Here is a 9951-nt window from a genome sequence, read left to right as displayed (position 1 = left end):
ACATGTACCAGAGATGCCAGGGCTGACTGTGTGTCCATGATGAACTTGTAGCCACTCCAGGTCCTTTTCAGCATCTGTCTAAGCCAAAGTGCATGCAAGATAGCAGAGCACTGCATGGAGACCATATAAATCCATATTTGTACCCTAATAACGTCCTCCAAAACTTCCTTTCAGCAAGTCATTTCTCTTCCTGCTCTCATTTTTTAAATCCACTCTGCAGGTGAGATAAGAGGATTCTTTTTGCCCTTAAATGATGGCAGTTACAAGTAATCTTTGCTGTCTCTGGACATATGGGGCTTTTTTGTTATTTTTTTGTCTTTATTTTTTTTTCCTCCAAGGAAAACAAGTATTTTGTGCTCATGGAAAACCAGAAGATTAGCTGCACCAGCACACGAAGGATGAGTTAACCTGAGGCAAAGCGCAGCTGAACAGCAGCAATACCAACTTCCCCTCAGCACTGGTGCCAAGTGTCTCTAGTGATAAACGTTTGGGGGCCATTAAATGGAAACCAAGCGTCCTTCTTAAAGTTTCTTTTTTTATTAAAACCAGTAAATATAGCTGAACATCTGATTGTAAATCATTTCCTCCCACCCCTCTGCAGATGAAAGAAGGTTTTGAAGAGCAGCAGGTACTTGCTCTCAGAAGAAACAATTTTGAGATGGTTTGAGGCAGCAGCTGCACTTCCGATCTGACAGGTCAGTGACATTAATATGTTTCAGTGCATATTTAGACTCTCTGACCTACATACAAATATTTTCAGGACATGCACATTCTTATTCTAGCTGGCATCTTTTAGGCGACTGGAGTGGCCTACATCTTTCTCTGCAGACAAAGGGGCTACCTCCCCTGTTGACTATGGAGAGGATTTGGAAGATGCTCCGACAAATTATTTTGTGGTAGGTTTTAAATGAGAAACACCAGTAGGGTTGTCTAGAAGCTAGGCACAAACTTGGGTTATGTTCGCCAAACACAAGAATCCATATTAAGAAAAAGAGAATATCTTAGGAGAGAGATGCCATTCGGAGAAGCACAATAGCAGCAGCAGTGTGCACCCCGTGTGGTAGTGTAGGCAGAGACGCTCGGGGACACAGCAGAGGGATGGTCGAAGCGCATTGCCTCGTTAGGCCAGGGGCTGTAGGGCTGTCTGGGAGAAGTGTCCCTGTGGCAGCTGTTCTGCTGCACAGGCACCAGAGGAATCTGAGCAGCAATTAGGCTGGTCGCTGGGACACCTTTCTGATGGCCTGTGGTCTGCGCTGAGCGAGAGAAGCTGCTGAGATGTGCCCAGCGAGTCTCAGTTACCCAGCCACATGGGCCCTTCTCTCAGGCAATCTGGGCAGCTGAGGTCTTTGTCTTATTAAACCGGCAGGGAAACCGTTGCATTTTGCTAAACATTTGGAAAAGAGCTGAAGCTTTTCGATTCGAGAGGCTTGTTATTCCCTTCCTCAGGAGAATGGCACTTTCCTGTGGTGAGAGGGCTTGGGTGGGCTGCCAGGGGCGGGGGACGGAGCCTGTCTGCCCTTGGCTGTGCAGCGGTGTCGGGAACTCTCCAGTGACTGTCCTCGTCTGGGTGCCTGGGGACGTGTAGCAGGGGTGTATGTGCTTGTTCACATGAAACGGGAACTTCTCATTGAAGTTTGTCTCCAAACTATGCCAGCATCCGTGCTCTTCCAGGGTCACTGTCCCCTGCTGGGGTTTCTGCTGGAGGATTGCTACAGGTTTCAGATGGGGGGTGGGGGTGTGTGGGGAGGAGCTGTTGAAGCTGGCTGGTTGCCCCAGAGGTCGTATCTGCATGTTGATCATAAGTCTGAGGAAAAGCAGGGTGGACATTTTGGTTGCCCTCCAGGACTTGTAGGTAGAAGGATTTTTGACTTGGCCTGGAAGTTGTCTTGCTAATAACATAAAATGGGAGGTGGCCAGTGTAAGAGTTAGGGAGTGTGGAGGAGTTGCCCTCTGCTTTATGGCAGAAGTAAGAGGGAGAACAGGAGGTCACAGAATCGTTTATCCAGAATAAAACTGGAGGCAAGGATGGGAGAACTTGAAGAACGATGAAGGGAAGATGAGAAATGTCTTCAAGGGTATGCAGTAACAGCTTAAGGGAAGATGAGCAGTTTCTTAGGTTTAGTTCTTTGACTTCAGGGTGAATTTTACTTACTGTTCATTTGTAGGGCTCTTGATAGAGAGAACACTGGAAATGAGAAAACTCTGAATTTCTCCCCCTAGAAAGAAAGGAAACCACCATTGCAGTCACTCACGTTTCAAAGGAGTTGTGCTTCTGCTGGCCACTCAAGGGATGCTGGTGGTCAGAAGCACAGGAGGGCTGCGCTCCCCTGCTGCTCTGGGGCAGGTCATGAGATTGCATTGTAAAACAGCCATGAAAATATTCATTTTAAAGTATGTGCTGTGTTGTGGGAAATGATGATACATGAGCAGCATCGATGAAACATCAGCCTGTGCATGATTACTAGGGGTTTGGGCAGACCTCTTTGCTCCTCAGGGAAGTTCCTCTGCCTTCCTAAGAATCACATGAGAGTTTTTCCTGTTAGGCAAAAATAATACTGCGGGAACCTGTGAAGTGTTCATTAAGTACAGTAAGCGCAGGAACTTTGTAAGCGACCGAGTGTCACTTTGATAGATAGACTACAGTAGGTTATACTTAATAAATCCTCATGATCTCGATGTGCATTGTCATTCAAAAGGAATTATTATTCCTAGCTAAAGAGCTATTGAAATTCTGAAAGGTCTGCATGTTGTGCACTGTCATGTCCTGGGTTACTGGGCCGTGTAACCGATGCCATACGAGTCGGTGCAGCAGTGGGGAGTTAGCAAGCTTATCGGACCCTCACGCCGATGGAGCTGGGCCAGATGCCCTGGCAGTGCTCTCTGTACTGGTGGTCCAGAGAGAGCTGGGTGGCTGTGAGTGGCATCTGATCTCTAGGGCTTCCCCAGCTCTTGAACACTAATTTCTAGACTGATGTGCAGTCATCTTAACACATGCAGAAGAAAGAGGGAGAAATAGAGAGAAATGACATTTTTTTTAAAAAAAAAATGAAATGATTGAAAATGCTATGGGATTAAAGTAAAGCCCAGATGAAATCTGTAGAATTCACTTGGCTTTCACCATATTAAAGCCTAGGCACAATTAAAAAGGGCTTTGGAGACCTGGGGGATTCTTTAGCAGATGTGAGGGGGGAGGAGGGTAACAACGCAAACATGCCATCTGCACGCATCTGTAAGTGGGAATGAACTTCGTTAGCTTGGTGGTGTCTGAGAGCAAAGGTAACTTTATTCAACTTTTGACCAAGATACTGGGAGTCATGTATGGTCTCATTTAAGCTGTGTCATAACGTTCCATACCGGATCTGTGTCCATGGGCATACTCATTTTCTAATCGCTTTCATGGGACCACGGATGGAAAGCAAGCAGGACAGGCACGGGTGCAGCATTCCAGGGCCAGAAAGGGACGTTTGTTGATCATGTCACTGTATAATACCACAGCATATAAAAGCATACAGTATTGAAAAATCTAACCACCTAATCTTCTGGATTCATTACTAATTAAAAAGCAAATTGGAGTGGGGAGCAGCTGAAGAATATCCAACTATTTCTATGATCATAACTGCTTGCAGTAAAGGACAGATGAGTAAATGTTGTGTTTGAATTGGCAAACAGTCATTGTACAACTTCAAGGTTGCAGAGAAAATGAAATCTAACTTTTTTTTTTTAAAGATGCCTTTATTATTCCTCCTGCTATTTAGCACACAATAGCCTGAATTATTTATTATTAACTGTTATTATATTGCTTAACAATGATAAGGCTACTAGATCAGGTCCAAAATATCCCTGCAATGACCATGTGCTATAACCTGAGTATCTGAGAGCGACCTTTTAGTTCACTGAGCTGCCCTCCTCTCTCCGTTTTCCATTGGCTGTGGGCAGCGTCCCTGCGACGTGCCCACGCTCAGCCTGGCACCAGCACCCAGGGCAGGAGGGTCCCCGACCGAAGGGCGGCTGGGTCCCTCCGCCCAGCGATGCGTGCAGTGCATGAGGTCTGGGGAGGGGTGAGGTGGGAGCCCTGGGTTAGAAGCAACGTGCAGATCCTGTGGAATGTGCCTGCTCCAAAACCTGTGCTCTTCTGCCATCATCACCTGCTTTGGTTGATGCTGAAACTATGTGGAAAAGTGTTACCCAGCTCTTAATATTTGTGTCTGCTGGGGTGAGCAGTGATGGAGAGTGTACACTAGAACAGCTGTTTAACCTGGGTCTTTGACTATGGCTCTGCAGAACTGGTTATGCTGTCTTCCTTAATCTGCTTCACATTATTTTTAGGTTGTGACTGAAAAAGCTAGCAGTTTGCTGGAGTCAATTTTCAAGAAAAGCCAGTGACAGAGTAAGAATTTCTGCCAATCTTTTTTAACTTGTGCTGAAAGCCTGCAGTTTCTTAGGTGGCAAAAGCATGATATTGAGGGGGAAAAATGGCAGCCGTCAAAGCATGCTCTGAAGAGAAATACTCTGCTAGCTTTTGTGGCTCCTTTTTTCAACACAGAAAGCCCAGATTTAGAAGGCATGACTTGGGCATAGTCCTGTATTTGACACTGTCAGCCTAACCCCCGTTACCACCTTGATCGCTTCACGCAGTCACTGACTTTGGAAAGTGTTTTTCCTTTGGTGGGTGTCTTGGCGTGGTTCTTTCTCTGGCACTGCTGCTTGTTGCTCCTTATTGCTGGAGAGGGAGGGAACTGAAACAGCCCGTCCTCGTGCTTGGGCTCCTTGCTGAGGAAGGACCTTCCTTCTGGCTTTCATGTGCAGATGGAAGAAATTGGAGGAGGAATGTGGCCCTGCACTTTTGGTTGTTTTGTCCAGAAAGGGGGTGAGGGAGGGATCCAGTGTTGTTTGTTTGGTGTTTTGTTTTTTTTTTTCTGAAAAACTCTTCTATTGATAGCCCTCTTGAGAAGAAAGGAGGAAAGAACAGAGAAGGGTGCTAGCCCTACGACCATGGAAAACTTGTCCCAGGAAAAGTAAGTTTCCTTATATATTATTAAAATACCAGGAATTTGTATAAGGTGAACTGCAGGCAAAGTCTAGTGTTGCTGTGCCCCAAGACGTGCCCTTACAGGTCCCTGTTACATGATTGGCATGTGGGAGGTGTTGAGGATCAGAAGAAAGGAGCATGTGTATGAAAAGTAATAGCTCTTCAGTTGGATATGACAGCGTGGGGTCGGGTTTTGCCTTCTCTTACAGGCACCTCTTTACTGAAGGGGTTGATGAGCACTGTTGATGTTGGGAATTGGCCTTGGCTAGCCAGGAGGCTGCAGTAACCCTTGTGGCATGGCGATTTAGCCCTCTCGTAGCAGCACGTGGCACAGGGGTCTGTGCTGTGAAGGCTTCCGCATAGCGGATGTGCTGGTCTTGGAAAAGCTTGCTTGATCCCTCAGGACTTGCTCGCCAAGTTACTATGGCTTCTGCAAGAATCTGCCTGCAGTGTGCACAGGCTCCATCCACCAAACGTGAGAAATTGGGTACCATTTTACTCGATTCCAATTGTTTTTGATGCTGTGGAAATGAGATGCTTGGAAATAAATAAACTGGCTCTTAATGCTGTTTTTTTCTTTGGTTTTAATGGCTTGTACTAATTAGCTGGGTCCTGTCTAGTTTCACTTGAGTGGGAGTGACATGGGCACAAAGACCACAGGATAACATTTACATTACTCTGTTTCATTAAACAGAAAGATTCCATTTAGCAAGAGACACCTCCAAGGAAAACAATGCCAGAGGAAACAAAACCATTTCTGTGCTTGAGAACAAGGCTTCAATACAGTAGTCTAATTAAGATGGTTATCTGCTGGTAAACAAACCTAGCTGCCTTCTGTACAGTGGACAGGGGAATTTAAAGAGAAAATGTATCGATTGAGTCTGGAAGAAGAGCTACAGCTCAACAATGCACTAGATAAACATATATGCTTTCCCTGTCCCTTTCTTTCGCACTGAGCAGATCTGATTGTGTTGGGGAAACTTTTTTCTCATTTATGTTTGGGTTTTGTTTTTTTTTCCTTTCCTCCTTCCTATCAGGCTTTTCTGTGAAAGACTTTGCAGCGATGGATTGGCAACGTGGGTCAGCCTATTCAGCTCTTCAGTGAATCACTTTGTTTAATTCCTTATTCTTTGTCAGCTCTGAAAACACACGGTTGGTGCTGCCTTGTCTGCAAATCCCTGCTGTATGAGTTAAGCCGTGTGCAGATGGTGGCACTGCTGATCAAAATGACACTAAAGAGTTGTTTTCTCTTTTCTAAAGCCAAGCAAGAGCATTTTAAAGAAGAAGTTGGCAGCTATTATGATTTTGGTGGCTTTTATCACTGCTCTGTAAAAAGGTATAAAAGCCCTTTGGCTGCCTCTGTGACTTGTCTAATTTGATAAGTAAGAAGTAAAACTTCCCTGGAAACTGGTGGGTATACCTGTTGCCTTGCTTCAAAGCCTCTTAGAAATCATAACTTCATGAAGGGACAGATGTTTTAGTTTTGATGTGAAACCCTATTTGGACCAAAGGCACTCGGAAGCATGAGGACTGAGGAGGCTTCATCGAACACTGCCAGAGCCTGAGCCAGCAGTGCTGGCCATCCCGAGGGAAGGCTGGATGGGGGTGTTGCAGAGGACATCTACCGAAACCAGCGTGGTGCTGTGCACTGGGAAGCTGTCCCTGGGGGCTTCGTTTCACTCGGGTAAGTACACTGCCTGTTCTGTTGTAGGGGAAAAAAACATCCCACCTGTCTTCTTCCTATTTTTAGAATAAACTGTAGATGTAGCTGCATCGTTAATGTGGAGGTACCCCAGCTAGCCCTAAACAAGGTGAGGTAGGGCAGAAAAAGAGTACAGTAGGGTAAAAAGGAATACAGCTTTGCTTAGTCAGGTCGTCCTCTACACATAATTTGTGTTACTGACCTGTAAGTTATGGAACAAGCCATCTGGGAAGCCGCAGGAAATACCTCCAGCCTGTGCACACGGCTAAGGCAGGGAATTAAGTTAAGCTCAAGTCATGAAGGGGGTGACGTCAGTGGCCCCTGCTTTCTGCTACTCTGGTTTTGCCACGTTTCTCACAACTGATGCTTCAAACCTGAAGCTGGTTCAATGGGATGTGTTGGCCAAAGCTGAACAGCATTTCCGTGTGAGAAAGAGCCTCCATGGTTTGGTCCAAACATCCAGCCAAGGTGTGGGGAATGTCATGTTGTGTAATTGACCATTTGCAAGCCATAAATAATAGGTAGTCAAGGAAGCAGCAGAAGTGACTAGCCCACAGGCAGAATCCATATGTTGAAATATGTTTGCATTAATTTTTTTGCTGAACAGCCTTGAATAATGAGCAGATTAGTAAAAATCAAAGTCCTTTGTGGATAATTTATGAACAGGAACAAAATGAGGTAAGTTATGAACTGCAAATAGTTCTCCTAGCTGTGCTCGTTGGCCTGTGGAATTCAATCAATGTGTAATATTTTAAAGCTTCTTCTAAAAAGGTAATTTAAATTAATTCAGCTCATCTGGTAGAGTGGACACAGTCAAAGAGACCAGATGGTTAAGGAAGTGCTGTGCGATGGCTAGACAAAGGGATATAGCTGCTGTATGTTAAGCACTCTCTGATTACACTTTTTTGTGTATGTGGTATCTCTTTCCCGCAGAGGCTTTTGGACAACATCCAGTACACATGCAGGAATGCCGCGGGGACGAGCACTGTCCATAACTTGGACTAGAGCAGCAGATCAGGTGCTATGAGTGAAAGATACAGACACAACTTGATCACATCTGGCAGAGAAACCTGAAGCACCAAAAGTTTCAAGACAGCTGTTAAAAACCTGGCTGAGAACTGGCAGTGGGGAGGGAGTAAACGACTGCCAGCTAAAAAGGGCTTAAAAGATGTGATTTGGAGAACACTTGTTAAATACGTGTTTTTCCCCAAAGCAGCCATGCTGGTGGATCAGAGAAAGGCAACTCGCGAAACTCTGTCCCTTGGTACATACAAGAGGAGAGAAATTACAGTTCTGATTTTCTCCTAGAGCCTCCTCTAGCAGTTTTTCTCCTCCCTGCTGCTTCAGCTCAGGCTGCACATGCCTCCAGTCCATGTGCCAAGTGACCTGCCAGCTTCACGTTGGCTCTCCCACTGCTTGTCGCGAGCGCTGACCTCTAGCACTTGTATTAAAGAAATTTGTCCTGCAGCTAAGGTCATTAGGTTGCTTTAAGCATGAAGTGGTGAAAAAAACCATTGCAGAGCGTGGGGTGATTGGTAAAGCATTTTACAGAGGCAGGGAATATCCACTCTGAGTTTCTAAGGGCCAGCAGTTTTTAAAAGGCTTACAAACCAGCTCTTGTTAAGGACTCTCAGCATTTTCTCAGCAGAGATGAAGTCGTCTCTAAAGTACTGCAATCTACTACGTGAAGGCAATGAGCCATTTGTTAATGCTGCTCAAAAAACTGGTGTGAATCTCTTCCTCTGCTTTCTAGGCTTTGCCGTGCAGAGCTTTTGCTGAAGTTTCTTCTTTTCTGTCTCCATGGCTTGACAGCCTGAGTTGTCCTTCCTAGACCAAGCTGCTCCACACCCAAGATCTTCTCCTGCCGGGCTGTGCCAGGCATGGCAGGGATGTCACCTTACCCAGGTGGTGCAGCGCTGCTTTCAGATCGAGCATACAGCATTCCTTGCAAACAGCATCTTCAGGCATCTTAGTGTTTTAGTGCTTGATAAGAAATATCAAATGGACCTGGACATCTCCTAGCCCTTTTTCTTTTTCTGTCAAATGGCAACCATTCAGTGCCTCAGGCCTGGGGATCTCCTCCTTTGCTTTAGAGAGTGGGGTGAGAAGCCCATTTCTCTGTGGCTGACCCTCTCAGTCCACTGCAGGGCAGAGCTGGGCCACGGACTTGCCCTCCAGCAGCATACATGGGGGAGGCAGACCAGTCTGAAGGCACTGGGAGAGAGAGAGGTCAGCTTAACCTGGGCACCTGGCATCAAGAACTGTCTCCAAGAAGAAAATCGGAGGCTTCCTCAACCTTGATTTAAGCAGTTACATGCAGCTCCATGGCTGCTGAGCCTCAGTGGAAATGTTGAGAAAAGGGGTTTTTAGAAGGAGCAGAGTATTTGCTTCCACGTTCAGGAAAAAGCATCTTGTAAATGTTCTCTTTCGTGTCCCCTCGGAGCTTTCACCCACCGCCAGAAGCTGAGCTCCTAACCCATTACTGGCAGTGAAGAGCCTCTGTGTGACGCTGATGTTTCACCGCTCAGGACAGCGATGAAGAGCCCAGGTACCGTGCTGTGGCAGCCCTCTGTGCGCATGAGGGACCACAGCCCTGCTCCCCAGCCCCCCCGCGCTGGCCCACTTGGTACCCCCATGCCAGGAGGGCAGCTCTGTCCAGAAGGGTCACAAACCACCTGTAACGTTTTGCAGACTTGTGTATATCCAGGGAAATTCACATTCTTCCTCAAGCCTCCGAGAGAGTTACACATACATAAAAGGAGGAGGAAATGCTAAAATCACACAGGGCTTCCTTTTAGTGTTTCACCAAACATACCACACACTTTCAAGTCTGCTCTGCTCCAGGCTATATTGCACCAGCACTGTGATGAAAAGCAGCTTCTTTGATTCATCCTCAGCCTTCTTTTCAATAATACCTGAGTAACATTAATTTGTAGTAGAACAAATCAGTATGAATCCAGGAGCGAGTCCTTCTGAATGGCTTCAGCATCTACTTTCCTAAGAGAACCCTTCTGAAAATATAGACATCTAACTTACCTCTTAATTCAGTGCCAGTTACTCTGACAGCACTCGTCAGGGTGCAGCTGCTTTGGGAACATGCACCGTGAGTTTGGAAGCTGCTGAGATACATCGGCCTCCTTCACTGACCTGCTGCTGACTCCCCACACCAGGAGCAGACATGCATTTATTGTCCCTCTCCATCTCAAAGAAAACCATATAG

This window comes from Falco cherrug, chromosome 2, assembly GCF_023634085.1.
Source record: "Falco cherrug isolate bFalChe1 chromosome 2, bFalChe1.pri, whole genome shotgun sequence".
NCBI classification, from domain to species: domain Eukaryota; kingdom Metazoa; phylum Chordata; class Aves; order Falconiformes; family Falconidae; genus Falco; species Falco cherrug.
The sequence above is the reverse complement of the archived record's forward strand: the minus strand, read 5'-3'. Positions refer to the sequence as shown.